Here is an 18,903-nt window from a genome sequence, read left to right on the forward strand (position 1 = left end):
TCTAAAAGTGAAATGAGACTTTCTGGAATAACATAGGAGAAGGTGGAATTATTTTGACCTTCATATTCCTGAACTCTGGCAGCTATTTAAAACATGCTGCAGGAACGAGCCCATGGTGCGGGTGGCTCAGAGCTCTTCGGAAGCAATTTTCTAATACAAATACACACGTGTATTTGTTGGCGGGTTTTTTGTGTGTGTGTATGTTATGTGGCTGTTCCCCCCCTTGAACCCCGTGTCCTACAGCTGCTGAGGGCACCGAGGCAGAGCGGTTCCCAGCGCCAGCAGTGGTTCCCAGTGCCGAGGTCCCTGCTGGGGGAAGGAAGGTGTGTGGCTCCATCCACTCCTCCTGAATTATAAGACGAGCGTCAGCGTGAGGTCAAAGAAAGAGTCAAGTACATTGATGCCATACAGTGTTTTTTCTTCCAAGTGACTTTTTTTTTTTTCTTCCTATGACAGCATCAAGGAGGGAGAGCGTGGCTTTGGCGGAGTTTAGAAATCCAAGAGCGCGTTTCCTTTCCCACTGCTTTCCGCTGAGTCAGAGCAGCGCAGGGGTGTTCCTGACAGCTGCCTTCGTGGCTGGGCTCTTACGGCGTGCCTGGACCGCACCCGCCTGCCAGATAAACAGAACACTCTGTCTGCTTATGAATTCTGTACTTTGGCCAGTTTGAGGCATTTTTTTCAAAGCTATGCTATTGTCGCTTTTCCTTTGATGTGCAAAGCTGAGCAGGAGTATGAGCCGCCTGTTTCTACAGCCGAGAGCTTGGGAGATAACAATGTTATCGGAGCATGAGATGAATATCCATGTAACGTTGTTAATATTCAGATAGCGCTGACTTTCAAGAGATAATGGAAGACTTTCAGCCAGGCACTTCTGCTTGTAACACGTAGACTGGGCTAACCCACTGAGAAAAAGGGGTGTATATGAAATTTCTGACCTTTATTTAAGCTGGTTGTTAGAAAAAAACAAAACAACCAACTACCCCCCCCCCCCCCCCCCCCCCCCGCAACCCAAACCCAGCTGTACTGCTTTATGTAATTGGGCAGTGAAAGAAGAGGAGGTTCCACATCAGACAGACTTGTATCACTGCCTACAACTAAGCAAAGCACATGCAAGCAGCAGGAATTTAGCTAGTGCTCCTCTGAGAAGGTTCCTTCCTCAGGAACAGAGAAGCTGAGGAAAATGTGATGGACTAAAAAAGCCTTGGAAGAGTAAACAGCAATACTGTTGTTTTTATTACAGAGGGGGGCAGGGTATTTGTAAGTGTGTGGGTTTTTTTGTTTGGTTGGTTGTTTCTTTTTCCACCAGTAGGATTGGGGTGGGGTGTGTGGGCACAACCCCAGGCAGGAATAGGACCAGCTCACTAAATTTTTAGAATAAACTACACAGCCTTGTGTTCCTTGGGTGGACACAGCCCTTGAGAAGGACATGCTTTAAGCCAACGGGAGGTAGGTGGAAAAATCAGATGACATGTTCAGAGCTTTTTCTTGGTACCAAGAATGTGAAGCTCTACAGCTGAATGTCATCTCTGCTCCTGGAAACCACCCACTGCTCTGGAGGGAGTTTTCAGACAGATTTTTTTTTTTTTTTTTGGTACCTAGCTAAGGTGTGCGTGATGACACTGAAGGCAGCCCTTAGTGTAGTGTCCTTTAGAGCCTATTAGCTTTACTCTTCAGTTCTGTGTACAATTTGAGAGCTAGGCAAACATTTTCTTCTAGATGGAGAATAGGTATGTTGCCTAGATTTTTCACTACAGCTGTCAGGAGCAACTTACGTTGACTGCGGGGCTAACTGAAACGAAAAACTTACATCCAAGATCTGTATTGGATGATATATAAGGCTACTGGTGCCTTTGTAGTTCCCATGTCCTTTGGTTCATAGAGCAAGGGAGTGAACTCGGGACCCAAACTACACTTTCCTGTGCAGTCACTAGCTAATGCTGAGACACTTGAGTCTCTTGCAAGTCTTCTGTGATCCTGAAAAACCTGATCTAGACCTGCAGGATATTATTGTGTTAAGTGCACACAATAGTCTTGGTTAGATTTCTGAGAGGAAAAGGAGGTGTTAGGACTATGCAGGCAGTCTGTAACAGCCATTATCATTAATAATGTATTAAAAAGAAGGTTTATAGCCCTGAGGCTATCATCTCAATGATGCATAATCTCAGAAATGTCAAGGTGACTCAGGGTGACGTGATGGACCGTGGCATCTCTGAACTGCTCTGAAATGTGCCGTTCTGAATAGCACACGTCCTAAAATGCACACGGTACTCAGACACAAAAGCTTTGTCTCCCTCTGAATCATAAACATTCTCCTTGGCAAGGATACAGAGCAGCGTAGTGCGTATTGTCTTTGCCTCCTAAAAATGTGGGCTTGTTTTTACGGTCTGTAGCTAATTTGGGGTATGAAAGATTCTGTAGGTATATAATAGTCTAATTCCCCCCCTTTATTGGGATAGAAATACTTTTTGCTCATGTTCATAGTGGGGGAAGCTAAGTATGGCTCAAACATATTGTGGATCCAGTAGGGATGTATTTGTCACGTTGCTGCAGTTTAGCTGAAAGTTCTTGCAATTAACAATGTCTGTTTGTTTGTGTGTGTTAATTTTGTGCCGTGTCACCATACTTCTCTCTTAGATAACATAATTCTTTTTATGAGCGCAGCCTCTTTTCACACAATGGGTTAACCAGCACCGTATTCTTGTCTGTAATTGCATTAGAGGAGCTTTGAGCTCTTCCCTAGGGTCAGTACAAATCAAAGTCAAGCACCGATGCCAAAACCTTATGCACAGCTACTCTTTGACCCATTGTTGGTTTTTTTTTTTTTAGTTGGATATTTTAGGGTCCAATGCAACGACAAAAATACATTGATGTGAAAGGAGGTGTAGAAAGAAATTAATTTGAATTCTTCAGACTGTATCAGGATGTCATCAGATAAAGGGCAGTTCATCTGAATGTCTTCTTCCGTTGGAGTAGGTAGTTGCAAATTCTTAGGAAATAGCATTCCTAGTAGGGACCAGGTGGTGTAGCCACTCCTCCCACCCCATGACCTGATGTTTTCATTTTATTTTTATACAATGCCTTTCAACAATAGGCTTTTATTATGTTCGGTGGACTGTGTTTTTTATAATGGGCTGGGCTTCCTGACCAGCAGAACATCTACCTCTCTTGAAAATTACCCAAGAGTTTCTCTCAGAAAGCTCTTCTCTTAGAGTACGTTATGGTCACTCAATAAACTTGCTCTGCATCTGGCATTCTGAGTGGGGTTTTTCCCATTTTAGCACCAGTTGGCTTTCTAAATTAAAATAGCCTTGCTGGTATGACAGTGCGGGTGTAAATTTGTTGGGTCTTGGACAAAGCTGAGATAGGCCCTTGCCACTTCCAATTTTTTGTGTTAGAGGACTGACACCTAAGTTCTTCTTGGGCTCTGCTGTGGTCTAGGCTGTGCACTAGCAAATTTGTCTCTGCCCATTGCAAGTTATACCACAAAGTGACTTTGGGCAGTGCCAATGCACGTCAGAACTCTGGGGTAAACACCTGGCTTTAGTCAAGTTAGTAGCCAAGCTCTCATTAATTTCAATAGAGTCAGGCTTGTAAAACTCAGGGGTTTTTTTGTCCAACCTCTGACACAGAGGCAGATATGAACACATATCTACCTATACATTTTGATTTAAAACCATGTGACCATGTTAGCTGAGGTAGTGCCGTGCCTGCGGCTACCAAGTCATGGTGAAAGGCTTTCTCTGCTAAGTTGGGCTTGGTGCTGTCCTAACATGCTCACACAGACACTTCTTTTTTCCAGCACGGCACATGAACTGAAAAAACTTTCATCTGCTTGGCAGAAGCCTGCAGTATGCAGTGCAAACAGATCCCTATCTGACATGCGAGTGAGTTATACCAAGTGTGCATTCCTCAGTCCTTCTCTGTAAAATAAGGGTAATTCTTTCTTCCTTTTGTAAGATGCTTTGGATGAAAGGTGTTTAATTGATGTAAAGTGTTACTGTTAGGAATGTACCTCGTCGCTTCCAGCTGCTTATGCTGCTGACATACAACCCAATTCTTTTCCTCTCAGGCATTACTCCAGTGAGCAAGAACAAGTTCTGACTGGTCTTCTGCAGTGATATCCCTGAGTTCATGGCATTGCTGCTGTTTTACCACCCCAACGATCAGCCTTGATTGTATTAATGCTTTTCCTAATCCTGACAAGAAAAATAACTTTTGCTTCTGTCCGGCAACTTTAAACATGTTTGATTAACTTCCAGTAAAACTGAGACTTTGCCTTTAGGAGGTTTTCTTAGCAAGGAGCAGAGCTGTTTGTATCTGAAACATTGTTGGGTTTCTCTGTGTGGTAGCTTTATCTCATTGAGACACTGCTCACTAAGGTTGGGGATGGCATCTTGTTCTAGAGGCCATCAGTAGTCTCTCCTTGTCTCCAGCTGTAACCAAAGAGCCTCTTCTGCCTTTTTTTTTTTTTTTTTGAGCCAGGAAAGCTTTCAGCCAAAAAAAAAATATTCTTGAGGGAGGTCAGAGCCTTCAAATGCAATAAGTAAAATCCTATCAGACAGTATGTTTAGAGGGTATGTACCGCAGTTCTAAGTGTCTATCAGGTTTAATTAACTGCTTTTAGTCTGTGGCACAGATAGCTCCAGGACTCTTTATTTCCTATGCATTTCTTTCTCATAAAGGCATTGATGGCAGAGTCAGAGGTCTTGGGGGTGGTAAGGAGTGAGGGATGTTACCTTCTACTGAAATAAATAAATAAAAAGTCGTAAACAATCCTTTCTAGTTCTTTTTTCCTTTCTCCCCTGGCCCTGTGGCTGCACCGTGCTGTTGTGAGAGACCTGTTAGGACTGCAAAGTAGCAGTTTGCTTGGCAGGTCCTAGAAGAGCCTGATGAGAGGAGTCATTATCTAGTATCTGCCAGCAGCTTCGGGAAGAAAGAAATGGAATTTGGGTCTCCCTGAAGGTGTCTGAATTAAGAGAAATTCAGCCTTCAGGTGCTTATTATGTATAATCATATAACCAAGGGTTAATTAGGAAAGCCCCTGTGGTATTTCAAATGTTTGAGGGATCTCTTAAAGCTGAGCAAACCAGGCTTTGGGATGGAGACTGAAGTCTTAACAAGTAGTCCCGCGGGACTTTTGCAACCCTACGTGACTCTCACTTTCACTGGCTTGGCTTGCTATTTTATAAGCTATGACGCAGATGTTAAAGCAAGAATAAGGAAGTATTAATGCCTGATAAGCACTGCAGCAATTTGCAGAGACGCCAAGTAATTGAATTGGAAGTAGATTAGCGTATTCGTGGTCCGAATCCTAGCACGTATACTAGCACATACACAATCTTGTATAAATAGTCACGACAGTAGCTGATTTGTTACATATTTGGCATAGGGTGTATATTATTTCCTCACCAATGCCAAACTGCAAGCTAGCTCTAACCGTATAGGATGTGTTTAAAAAAAATAAATGGCTGAGGCTACAAAAGTCAGAGAGGTAAAACCTTTAGGTACCAATAGTTCACCCTGAGGAGTCTGTACATAACTATACTGTATCCTCTACATCTGGTACACATCAATTTTTTGAGCTATGGCTTGATAAACTTAGAAATCCTGATTACATCCTTGAAAGCAACTGTGAAAGAATAAAATCTGTATAAAAAAAACCAGTCCATTTTGTAGGAATATACTTCAGCCAGTTGTGGAACTACTAGGGAAAGAAACTGCAAGGCTCTGTTGCAGAGAAGTTGTTTGTTTGGGTTTTTTTTTGTGTGTGGGTGTTTTTTTTTTGCTTTTGTTTGTGTGTTTTTGTTTTGTTGTTTTTTTTTTTTTTGTCTTCAGATGATCTTGCCAGAAAGTCCTCAGTTCATTTGCTTAATAACATAGGATAATTCAAACAGCACCAGGCACTTTGGGTATTCCTGCCTTGCCTCTAGCTGCTGTTCCAGGAAGGGACAGATCCCATAATGTCTGATTAAATATGCAGCCTTAGGCAGGTGTCTTGGATACCCCAATGAACTGAGTCCAAAGACTTCCAACAAAAATCTAAAGCATCTGGGAATCGATTTCCTGCACTAATACAGTACTGTGGAAAATTAAAAACTATATTTTCAGTTTCCTAAAACACAAGTTTCTCTAACCTCTTACTTGCTTGAGCAGCTAAAAATTCTCTTCACTAATAGTATAATGGCTCCAACGTTGGAAAATCCTTTATTTGTTCTTTTTTTGTTCAATGCTGGATACTTTTCAGCATCTCTAAACACAAATTTCTAACTGTCTAGTATCTGATATTAAAAAATAAACCCCCCCAAAACCTAATAACTTAGTTTTGATCTCATAATTTGTTTCCTAAGTTCTAATCAGTAAGAAAACCAATTAATTTTGTTTCACTCTATTCTTATTTGAGATCTGTGCATTAATAAAATCTACACCAAATTGCAGCACTGGCTCCCTTCCAGAAGTATATTATGCAAGGTAGCAGCAGTAAGCCATGCTCTAGAAAGCCTGTCTGAGAGCACGTAGTTGGAAGCATGGGGTTGTGCTTTCTTCTGCGTTGCACTGCTGTACAGATCATAGCAGGACTCCAGCAGCATGGAACTGCAAATCTGGGCAGATGTTCTTTAACAACTGGTTTGATGTATAGTGTTTATGACAAGAAAACTCATTTAAACTTGTGTTCAAGGTCAGTTGAACTTAGATCATACATTTAAACCTTCGCTGTACTCTGGTTAGTCTCCTTACTGTCTTCATAGTAGAAACTATTTCTAAAATGACTGATGTGAGCAAGGGACTTTCCCCTGACTACAAGAGAGGCTGGACAAGACATTTACCATTAATTTTTATGATTTTTTTTAAACTGCTTTAGCTTGATAGCATTAGTGGAGAGTCAAAATTATCTTCGGAACTGCATCAATTACGACCAACTAGGAATCTTACTGTTATCTCTTGATGTTGAATAGCATAAAGATACACCCCGCTTGCCACAATAGCAAAATGTATCTGCAAGAGGTTTAGGCACAGAAAAATGAAGTATAAATCCCTGTTTTGGCTATTTGGTCACAAATATACTGGGCTCTTGAACCCAGCCCTTCCAGCATTAATATGCAGGAGAGTTGTGCAGACATATTCAAACCTGCTGGGCGGAGGTGGGGAGGAAAGACTCTGGAGGTCGAACTTAGCAAAATCTTGCATCTTTGAAAAGTGAATTAGTAGACGTTGGCAGCTGCTAATCTGTAGAGTAAATGTTTCATCAAAAACAAAGTCAAGGGACAGCTATTTACAGTCAGTTGTCTACAAGCAACATTTAATTTGAGAAGGATGATTCCTAGTCAGTGTAACTCAGCTTTCTTACAGCTGTTACGATGTTATAGCTGGGTTACTTATCCTCACAAATTTGAAACTACAGCCAATTATACTGTCATAAATTCAACATGAGCTTCTTGTTGCTTGGTGCACTGTAAACAGTACAGATACAACAGGAGTGTGATATCTTTTTTTTTTTTAAAAAAAAAGATTCATTCCAAAGAATGAAATAATAAGTGGGTAAGAAACGTAGGTCAAAACTCTGTACCTGTCAGTTATGACAATGTACTCTGCTCTAGCAGTGGTCTATAGGTGTCCAGTGGTGGGAAATCTGCCCCAAATGGAGGTTATGGCATTGCAAAAGAGGTTTTCTATAGAGGATATAATAAAAACTATCTCAGTTTCATTAGAGGTAAGGATAGAGGCCAAAAAATGGTGATCTGGCTCAGTAAAATGGACAGTGGGTATTTATGAGGAAAGCGGTGTGTGCTCTCCTCCCAAAGACTGTGCCGTATGGCCCAGTGCCACCAGTTGAGGGTGATGATCAAGCAAAGCATTTCCAGATGCAGGCTGCTGCCATTAAACCTTTTTGTTTTGTTAACTGCTTGCAAGCAGGGAGAGGGCTCCAGACATCTCCATCAGTGCACAAGTACCTGGTCAGATCTCATGTCTACTGGCTTGGGGCAGCACTTGTCACTCCTGGGGAGAGCCCATGGTCACCTGGATGCCTTCAGAAACTATTGGCTGCTGTTTAGTGCTGTTGAATAATGATCAAGTATTTTCTTCTTTCTTTCTATTTTCTCTCTTCCTTCTCCTCAAGTTGCCTCCTCTGAAAAGCTGTGACCCTCAGCCTTTCCACCCCACACGCCATCTGTTGTTCTCTGTGTTTGATCCCTGCTCCCAAGGTGTCTCTCTGTTTTGGGTTAGGACTTGTTGTTAGGATATGTCTGCTTCCTTTTCTCCTATGTATTTTCAGATGGACAGAAGCCAATGGCAGATAACTAGGGGAAAATATAAAGACTATGTTAATACTCCCTGCAGCTCTGGAGGAAAAATCATTGCTCTTAATGTAAACCTGTGCTCCTCGGTTCCTTTTTCACTTTCCCCTGTTGCCCAGTTTGCTTTCCTAAGGGCTCTGTCTCCCACTTGATGCAGGTGTGAAGCAGGTGTTCCTTATGACTGAAGATGGTCTATCTGGGCTAAGCACGTGTCAGCCAAAGTCCCCACCTGCTTGCAGAGTGTGTTCTTCAATGTCAAATTCAAAGGATGGCTTGAAGGTCAAACAGGGTTTTGTGGGTTTTTTTTGGTTACCTGTCTGCCTCCTTGATATAGTAACTAGAAAAGTAAAATTAGGGGAAGTACAGATAGCTGAATTCTTGGTAGTTGGTATAATTTGAATGTTGACTACGTTTGTGTGTTTATATATGTGTAGGGGGAGGCAGTTTAATGAAAAATGCAAGAAAGAGTCTGTGAGGTGAGATATGTAGAGATTGTCCTTGAGACCCAGTTGTCTTAGTTAATACTGGATAGCTGGACCTGGTGATTTCACATTCTTTTGTGCTGGAAACCTTTTACTCAACAGGACTGGATTTTCCTAAAAAATGGTTAGGGGGAAGTGGGTTTTTTGGTTGTTTTTGTGTTTGTTTGGGGTTTTTTGGGGGTGGGTTATTTTCCCTTAATTTTTTTTTTTTTTTGGTGAATGTCAGTGACAGTGCTTGTAGCCTCTGAAAGATCAGTTTTGGGGGATATTTCAATGAGCAAAATGAACAAACAAACCAGTTCAGTGAGTATATAAAATTGTATTCTAGCAAAATCTTTATCTTTCATTCTAAGTCTGTCTCAAACTGACTGCAACACAGAAACATAGACATCTTCCTGTCCATTTCCAAGCTCATTGGTTCCTATTTTTTGCAGGATCTCAGCGTGCATTGTGTCACATATGCATACATGCTACCAAGTGTATGAATATATAGTACCTTTTCGTTGATTTTCTATGGAAAGTCAAGGTCTCTGAAGAGAATTTATTAATAGAGCTGAATGGAATTAGAAGCTGAAACATAGCAGTGCTACAACAAGGATAAATTTATACCAAGGGCAGCTCCAAAATGATTTGCATAGCTTCAGTAGTTTTCCGCTACCTGGAAACCTCAAGAGGCTGAATAATATTCTTACCTACTTGCAATTTATAAGGGCTATGGGTATCTAATCCACGGCTTTCTCTTCATAGAGCTATGTTTTCTATTTTTGAGTTTGGCTTCCTGCAATATTTGTGGAGGTAAGTATGGGGATTTTTTTCTGCAATGTCTTTGGGCGTGTCTGAAAAATGTTTTCTTTTGATAAAGAATTTGGGTTGGGTTTTTTTTTTTTCCCAGAGCAGGCCTCACCATAGAAACTTGTTTTCAATTTAGTACTGATAGGAAGCTGTTTATTTTTTAAAAAGTTACAAATAAGTAATACTTTTTTTTTTTTTTCAGTAGCAAACCACAATCTTGATGTAGCTAACTTGCCCGAGCAGAACGATAGGGTTAGGGTGACAGTACCGAAAGTCTGGAGGTCAGCGTGCTCTCTTCGTGTGGCCCCTGCTGATAGTGCCACTCCAGCCAGGTTTTGCTGAAAGCCTTTCCCTGTGTTTCAGGCAGACAACCTACTGATGAATTGGCCGTGGTGAGAAATGCCGGTGTGACTGAAGTGCTCTGTGGATGGCACTTTTTGGACAGCCGTGGTTGTGCGAGCTTCCTGATGTGGCCCCGGTATCTCATCCCCTTTCTGTCTGCCCTGGGCTGGAGCTGCCCGACAACGTGCTACCTCTTGTAATGATCCCTGCAGAGACAGCGAGCTCGCTCGCCTAATCCTGTCCATTTCTTACACAGAGAAAGAGAGGGCGGGTGGGAAGGGATATATGGACGAAAATCCTGGCTGGAGGGCCTGAGCAGGGCTGTGCTGCAGCACTTCATTTCCACTTCTATCTATCTCACATCTCTCACACCTGGTCCTTAAAAATGCTCCTGTGGGTGGCCCGGCCCCAGACAACAGTAACCATTGCCTCCAAGAGTCCCATTGGTGTTACTGGTTTTGATCTCCTCCGGGCTGCAAGCCTCAAAGTATGGGACTCCTTCTTTGAGATAGCTCCCTGAGCAGCTTTCCAGAAAAGATCATCTATTCTCAAAGGTATTTTCTCTGACTTTATAGAAAAGGCCTTGGTCTGCTGCTGCTTCACTAGGAATGAGCTGGAAGCCTTTGATATTTGAAAGCTGAGCTGTTATGATCAGATACATAAATCACATGGGTAGCTGGTCAAAAGTGTTCAGTGTTAGGCAGATAATATTGCTGAAAAATGCTTCACTTTCTCTCGTTGTCCTTTTTAGCAGGGCTGTTCACGTAATCTGTGACTTCAGTTTTGGGTTAGGCAACTATAAGAAATCCTATACATATTAGGTTTACGGCATCAAAATTTGCTTCTCATGAATGATCTTCAGTGTTTGCTTTTAATTTACTCTGAATGTCCACACTGGCAAACTTACTCTGCCAACTATTTATAAAATATGAATGCAAACAAACAAACCCCTGAGGTTTAGACTGAAAAGTTTTTGCAGACTTCATTGAATTGTGTTTACTTTCTATTTGCCTTATATTGGTTTATTCCGTTTTATTAAGGTGCTGGAGTGGTAGCTTGGAGCATTTTCTTTTTTTTCCCCCCCTCCTTTCTGCTCTGCAGCTCAAGAACACAGGGGATAGTATAGAGGAACTGTCACCAAAGAAATAAATTTCCTCTTCCATGTGTCCAAAGAAACTGAGTTATGGATTTCATGAAAATGTGCAGTCTGAGCTGCCCTGTGCTTTCTCCCGTTCCAAGCATTGATATGGGATCTATGGACTTTGTACCTGTTCATGCTTTCCAGATTGCTGTCATGAGATACTTGAGTAAGAATTAATGAATTAAGACCTCAGGATCTTTGTTTTATGGAAAGAAAATCAAGACAGGTGTAATGAGAAGTCAGCTGCAAACAAATAACCTTACTCCTTAGTCTCGAAGGTTGAATAATTCTGTATGTGTTTGTTAGCAAAATAAATTACAAAGCAAATGTGCTCAGGCACTGCATCCAGAGGGACTCCATTTTGTGCTAATTTATTAATTGTTTTCATGTTAGTTGGCCTGTCAGAAGAGCTACTTATCTCCTGCCTGAGGTGTTATCATTCTTGCTAGATGCTGTTCTCTGCTAACAGAAATAATGTTTTCCAAGTTTAAGAATGAGATACTGTAAAGCCTATAGAAATGAATAGCCCAGCACTGGGCAAGCACCATTTGCCTAGCAAACAAATGCACCTTTTCATTTTTATGTCAGTGGCTTAGGTTAAGCTTTCCCCTGATGGCTCCTGAGCAGAACATCTTGGCGTTTAATGTGAAGGGACAGGGACAATCAAAGAGCAGGGTTCTAACGAAGGCCAGCTCTCGTGCTGGGCAGCGCAGCCCTGTGCAGGAGGCAGATGCTTGTACCACTGAGTCAAGAGCTGTTTGGGTTTTGTCCTTAAAGCTCCAGCTTCCTGAGTCAGGTGAACGTATAATTAGTGCAAGGCTTGGCTTTTGTCTTGTAATTGTACTGTTGGAAACCCGAGAGCTTTGCATTGTTTCAGTGCACCTCCCTGACTTGAATGCTGGGCAGTAAATGCTGAAATATAGTGTCAGAAGGTTGGTGGGTTTTTTCCCCACCACGTGTAGCAGCTGGGGCTTAAAGGAAAAGACTGTACATTCCTCAACTTGCTGCAAAATCCTCAGAGCTGGCATGCTGGGTGTAACCAGCCCCGCACAAAGGGCAGCAGGGTGTGCTGGGGGCCGGCTGCCTCGTGCACCCAGCCTCACGGCAGCACCATGGCTGAGACCAAAAGCAGACCGCAGCTTCTTGTTGTACCCCGGGTCAGAAATGCAACACAGCTTTATTTCGGAAACAGCGTTTAAGCCTTGCCCTTGGCAGCTCTGTTCAAAAGGCACTTTCTTTTACATGATCAGGAGCAATATTTTGGCCATGCTAGCTCGTTCAGGCATCTGGATCGCTGCTAGAAGTGTCAAGCGTGAGGGGCCATGGAGTTTAGGTCTCGCATAAGACCTACATGTGAAATTGAGTGTAGCTTGCATAGTGACTAGGTGAAGCTCTGCCAATTAATTCAAAATGTAGTAACTGGCAACAGTTCAGACTCAGAAGACCATCCAACTGTTATTCTGTTTTTTTTTTTTTTGTCTTTACTGTGCCAGCAATGATTACAAATAAAGGAATGTGGATTCTTTCTTTTATTTTTGCTGTGTAGCCTTGCAAGCCTCTCTGCATAAAGAAGGTCTGCTGATTTCAAGTGAAGCAGTGTTCACTGAAGTGGTAATTTATTTGCTTCCAGAGAGGTGTAGATGTAAATAAAGTAATCCTGAATTGCCAGCTTACTGTTGTATACTTTTTGGGTTTTACACGCTCGTTGGCAACCCTCTGTTCGAGTTCAGGCATGCTGCTTACAGTCATGCTTGTGTGCCAAAGAGTTCCTGGCTAATACCTGTCAACAGAAACCCTTTCTCAGTGTAGGCATCGTGAGTTACCAGTTCCTAGACTGGCTCAGATGAAGGGATAGTCTTTCACCTCTCTTTTTCCCCTATTAATTACAGGGCCAAGTACTGAATGATCCAGGGGCCTGTTAGGAGAGGTGGCCGCTCCCTTAGGAATGGAATGCTGTTTGCCCATCACTCTGAAAGCATCCCTCACCACCTGAGGCTTACAGTTAAAAATAAACCTTATACATCCTGAGTACTGACAACAGAGATGGGCTAGAGAGGTGTGCAGAAATAAAATAATTCTTTCTCTATTTCTGCATGGAAAATTTTTAATTCCCCCCCCCCCCCCCCATTACTTGCAGGTCAATTTTTGAGGATACTTGTCAGAATTATGCATGTTTCATCCTAAAACTTGCCTTTCTTAAAGGGGGCTCTTGTTTAAAAGGTTGCATGTCCTCCTTTGCATGGAAACTGGATATTTTGAGTGTATATTCAACATTCTTCGTTCCCCTGCTGTAAATTTCTTGATCAATTAATTATTCATGACACTTGTTTTAGAAATCTTCCTACCAGGTCATTGATGTCTCCACTTTAAGGCTAGAACAGCTGATGCCACTTGGGTCAGAGTAGAGCTGTCCCTGTCAGAGTAATGGCTTCCCTGGTGCTGACTGAACTGAAAACAAATCACAGAGTACCTTCTGCCTAGCAGGGCCATGTTTACATCAGTGCAGAAGCCTATTTTGTTTGGCACAGAAGCTGTTTTACCATAGAAACCTATAAAACAAATGTTTTAGCATTATAGTAAGTTTAGGTGATTTAACTTAGCTATGAAAAATCTTCAATGTTAATAAATTTCTTAAAACACCAAGGTTGGAAGTTAGGAATCTTGGGGGTGGCTGTTGTTTTTGGTTTGGTGGTTTTTGAGTGTGGTCTTTTTTTGTTTGTTTTTTTTTTTTTTTTTTTAAACCCCTCTTTCATTGCAGAGGGGATCCTAAAAAATATTACTCTAGGACTTCTTAAATGACTAGAAACCAAGGAAAACAAGTTAAATTATAAAAGCTTGCATATGTAATATAAGTAAAGTGCATATTTAATATAAAAGCGTAGGCACCAGTGGATTGTTGTTATTTTTGGACTTGCACAGGTTTGGCATGCTTTGTGCCGATGGTGGGAAAGGCGTGGGGTTGGACTAAAGTTGTAGTAGGATGTGGAAGGTGAGAGACCTTTTTGGAAGGGCTGACTTTTAATCTGGGCAAAGGAGGTGGACCTGGGCTGAAATTACAAAAGAAATGCACATCAGCTGTGAGTGGCAGGGCAGGAGGTCAAGGCAGCAGGAAAAGGCACAAAACCAACAAGTAGCACTGGACTTGTTATTCGGCAAAGCGCTGGGAACTCCTCTCGCAACAACAACAATGCGAAAAGGCAAAGCAAATGTTCTTGGTGATCCTGATATAAACAACAGGGAATGTGAAAGTTTTGCTGAATAACTTCAGGCATGTGTGATCAAGGATAACTTGAAAGGTCTGGTCTGGGTGAGACAAAAAATGCCTTTTGGGACTGGAGTACTGATTGGAAATGCTATGCAAGTAGTAACAGAGGTCCACAGGATACCTCTCTACATAGGCCAAAGGGTGTGTTTAACTTCAAAATGAAGTGTGTAAAAGGGAGAGAAAGGGACTGACTTTGATACCTTTTTCTGCTTCCAAATAATGACCTCAGTATAAAATCTGTTTATCTTCACTATAGGCCTGAACACTTCCCTCCCAAATGCAGTTGGTTAGGGTAATATGAACTATTTCTCTTTCTCCTTCCTTGCTGTTTGCAGGAGAAATAGTTTTGTTGATTTTTTTAAAATTATTTTTAAATAGATTGTAGGTATGTGATTAACTTCATGAAAGAAAGCTAAGATTACTTTAATTGTGTGTGTGTGTGGTACCCCCCAGTTTAGCTCTCATCTTTATTTCCTCAGAGAACAAGCTCTAGTCCAGGGGCAGCTGCAGTTTCTCTTGGGCCAACCCTACTATACAATGGAGCAAGACTGAAATTCACTGATTTTTTTTTTTTTTTTTTTTCAGAGCTTGTAAATGAGATAGACCTTACTTAAGACAAACTACCTGATGCCTTCCCAAGGTTTCTCTGCAATGTTTGTGAAAAAGAATTGAAGTTTACAGTATGAGTGTGCACTGAAGCTCTTTTTTTGATTAATGAGTAGGAGTGTCTGGTCGAGAATATGACTTCAAATCATAGGAGAAATTTCCATTCCCTTCTTCAGCAACAATGTTGGAAATAGTTGTAGTTTAGTGACTGCTTTAAAAGCTATCTTGATTGCAGAGATGGGCATATTGTGTTCCCCTGAAGAAAAAGGAAGAACAGAAACTTGCTTTGTTCTTCAGATAAGACAGTTTCTATTCTCTGTCCTTACACAAAGTCTGGAGCTGTGGGCTGGGAGGAATCCCAGGGACCAGTTAATCTGTGCCTGTGCGCTGATGTGAGGTCAAGTGTACTCAGCCCTGCCTAACACATGTTCTGCTTGCGTCTGCTCTTGAAGACCTTCAGGGATGATTTTTCTAGTCTCCCTAGCTGGTTTAACTTTGTGTTTCATCTCTTTCTCAGTGCCTTCAGAATTTCCTACAGTATTTAAGCTGTTAGTTATTGCAAATTAAGCTGAAGTTCTTGTTTTCTTGTTCCTAGCAGCCATGAAAAATAATTGCTTGCTGTCTTCTTTTAGTTTGAAAACTGATATTATATCTGCCTCTGGCATTTTTTTTTCCTAATCTAATATGGCAGTTGGTTTTTTTTTGTTTCCCACCACTTCTGTTGTTGTCTTCTAAATTTCCTATATGAAACTTTGTTGCAGTAGAAATGGGGTCTAACAGGTCATACAGAGTTTTGATGCAGTTTTATTAGAGCTGTAAAATGGAGATATACACTTAAAGTGTAATTATAATATACTTACAGCTTCCGTTCTGGATATCCAAATGCCATTTAATTTCACCCTGTCCTTTCCAGAGCCCTCTTGCATACTTCTCACTTGGTTTTCCTGCACCCCTCCCAAGGCTGAATTTTACCATAGTGTCCCTCTGGTTTAACATGAACAGCTGCTCAATCAAGAAGGCAGAGGGAGAGGCTGCAAAATGCTAAAGGGAAACTAAATTCCTCAGCAGCTTTTTGACTCCTGCATAAAGGTAAACAAACAAAAGTACACTAGACTTTCCTATGGGATGCAGGAGGGGCTCAGAGGTGTGAACACCAGTCAGACCATTGTGACCATATAGAAAATGTCACCCTGTGTTTCCTACAGCCATCTCGGTTCTCCTGCCTGAGATAGGGCAGGAATGTTTTACTTAACACTAGATGTCTCTTTCTAAAGACTTCAAATGATTGTTAATCTCATGTTACCTATGTAGATTATTTGATCAATTACTGCTGTGAAAAAAGTGTAAATGATCCAATTGGACTGATCCAATGCGCTGTGCTCCTTATGGGCATTTGGCAGCAAACATGCTTGCTTTTTCCCACCACAGGTATTTATTAAATTAGCCAAAAGGCCAGGAAATCCCCCACCATATCTGTGGTCAAGGTTTATGATAAAAGTTTCAACATTTGTTAACGATACACCTCAACAGATTCCAAGGGATGTTTGTTGTAAGTAAATTGACTGAAATGATGTTCTTTAAGTGGCTGCCTCTTCAAAACAGCATCTCTTGCTTGTTCATCCCTGTGTCACTGTAGCTGTGAACAGCAGCTGTAGTGAGAGCAGAATAACTTAAGAATTTCAGTTGCACTCCTAAGTGTTAAACTGAAGAAAATATTTCGTTTATGCTGTGTGAGTGGAACAGCCAGTTTCTCTCCCAAGGAGAATAAGCACAAAGCTGAACTGAAATTACTCATTGTTTGTTGCATTTGCATTCAGCAGGAGAGCCTGTGCATAAAGGGCCAGCGTTGCTGAATCACTGATTGTGGTTTGCTTTGCTACAATAGTGAGAGGTGATGGGTATGAATAATGCTGAGGTCTAAATGTGTATAATTCTTATGCTGTCTTTATTCTCATGGATATGTGGGACCTAGCCATGTCAACAGCAATTCCTCCCGCCCCCCCTCATCCCCATCAGTCATTTCTAAAGCTATTTGCATGTGAATCCCTATGGGCACCCCTTGCAACACTGGGGCTGACCTGCTAAAAGTAGGTCTCCTAGGCTTTCAATCATCTTGCCACACATAATAGCTAAATAATCCTGCCTGCCTGCAAGAAAATGACCTGCACACTGAAGGAAAGGGCAGATGAAGGTTCTTACACTGAGTAAACTGCTCAGATAGGCACGCTGGTGCGGAGTGACAGATCACAGAAAAGCTATGAAACTGCTCCCAGCTTCCTGATGTGCAGATACCCCCAGTAAAGTGCTCATGGTGTTGACTGCACTCATTGTGTTAGGAAAGGGTCCATAGTGTCTACTCCCCTGGAGACTCCTCTGCATTACCCTGCTTCCTACCATGTATCTCTGCTGGCAATCACAACCGGTTAATGAAGTTAATTCTTCACATTAAGTTAGAAGGTGTCATAAGGTGTCAGACGTTAGATAACAGCACCTGACAACTACGCTAAAGTATGGCCGCAGAAACCTTGTCTGAAGGCTCAGTTGGTAGCACAGCATACTGTAGTGTGGAAGGTGCAGGTTTCAGATGGGTAACATCAGACAGTGTCATGCGAAACACTGTCAGGGATTTGGAGTTCTTAGTTCTGCAGAAAGTGGAGTTTCACCCACAGTCTATCATAACTATTCTACCACAGATAGCAATGACAAAGCAGCATTGCAGCATTTGTAAAGCTGTTTTTGCTTAAAGGATGGTGCTGTGAGTGCAGCTGTTGCTGGCAACTAGAATGGTTTGGCATTGCATTAGGCAAAATGGCATTCACATAAGGAGTAGGGGAAAAAAAAAAACCATGAAAAGCAGTTGTAGGAAATACTGTTTGGAAAAGTGTATTCAGATTCATTAACTACAACATAATACTCTCTTTGTGCTGAAACATTTACTTGTGGTTATGTAATAAATATAGGTTTACTTGGACAATACATAGTGCTATCTCAGCAGGATGATAACTCATAACATGGAGCAAAGTAGCTAAGGATGAGCTGACAGTTTTATATACTGCCCTAGCAAACTTCCTAGGCATTGCACAGAGCAACCCAGTAAATAGCATTAGAAGTTAGGAGCAGTAGCAATTGTATTTTTTTCACTTTCCTTTTAATTATAGGGTTAATGAGTTCTTGGAAGTTTTAGTCAGTGCAATGTGCTCCTGGTCATCATCCACTTGAGCAGTGAAAGTCAACGAAGCTTATTTTTCAAAGTGTTCGCATAAATATAGCCTTGGTGGTGTTTGAAGTATTGTGACAGGATGCTCCAGAACATCATTGTCTGGGTGCAAATGATCATATGATGCATAGATGAAGAGAAGGGGAAAAATAACCCATTTTACTTTTTCTAGACACATTTACTCTTTATCTTCTCATGAAGGAGCCTGTACAATTACAGACCTGTGGGAGGAAAAAGGCAAGAACCTAAACTTTGAGGTTACTAAGCCTGCTGTCACTACACCTTCTGAAATTTTTTCCAGGTCCTGAATGTTGACCCTTTCCTTTGGACACCCTCTTTTCTGCTGGGACTTCCAGAGATTTTTTTCATGATACAATTTTGGCCAGACCTATTTACTGAAATAATTGGGGTAGGTTTTTTCCTCTTGTTCTCCAAGTTCACCTATCCATCTTAAAATATTTTTAGAGAATTTTAACCTTACTAGGAACCAAATTGATTTTTCTAAAGAGTCCTTTTGCTGGTTGTAGAGAGCATTTTGCTTCTGTGACTTGAGTTACTTGATAAATTGCTCATTCATGTCAGCTTAGGCTCTGGAAGTGTTCTTACAAGAGTTTAACTGATGTCTTTGGCTTCAGCACTAAAAACCTTGTAATTTTCTTGTAAATGAATATTCTCTCCTGAAACAATTACCTCAGTAATTTTGAGTGGGTTTTCGGTGAGTTTTTTCCCATCATCACTGGGGCATGAGGCCAGCTGTTCTGCTC

At 41.5% G+C, this 18,903-nt stretch overlaps 1 long non-coding RNA gene across 4 annotated transcripts in view; it reads left to right on the top strand.

Moving 5' to 3' along the window:
* Positions 1-9,694: 9,694 nt before the first annotated feature.
* The window catches only part of LOC142406599 (uncharacterized), a 55,547-nt gene continuing 46,338 nt past the window's right edge, over positions 9,695-18,903 (top strand). For 3 of the 4 annotated variants that reach the window (XR_012774624.1, XR_012774623.1, XR_012774625.1), the window contains exons 1-2: positions 9,695-10,464; positions 15,836-16,011. This is a non-coding gene — a long non-coding RNA (uncharacterized LOC142406599). The remainder of the gene's footprint in view (positions 10,465-15,835; positions 16,012-18,903) is intronic. The other variant, XR_012774626.1, reaches the window with a different exon arrangement.

This window comes from Mycteria americana, chromosome 2, assembly GCF_035582795.1.
Source record: "Mycteria americana isolate JAX WOST 10 ecotype Jacksonville Zoo and Gardens chromosome 2, USCA_MyAme_1.0, whole genome shotgun sequence".
Classification (NCBI taxonomy): Eukaryota; Metazoa; Chordata; class Aves; order Ciconiiformes; family Ciconiidae; genus Mycteria; species Mycteria americana.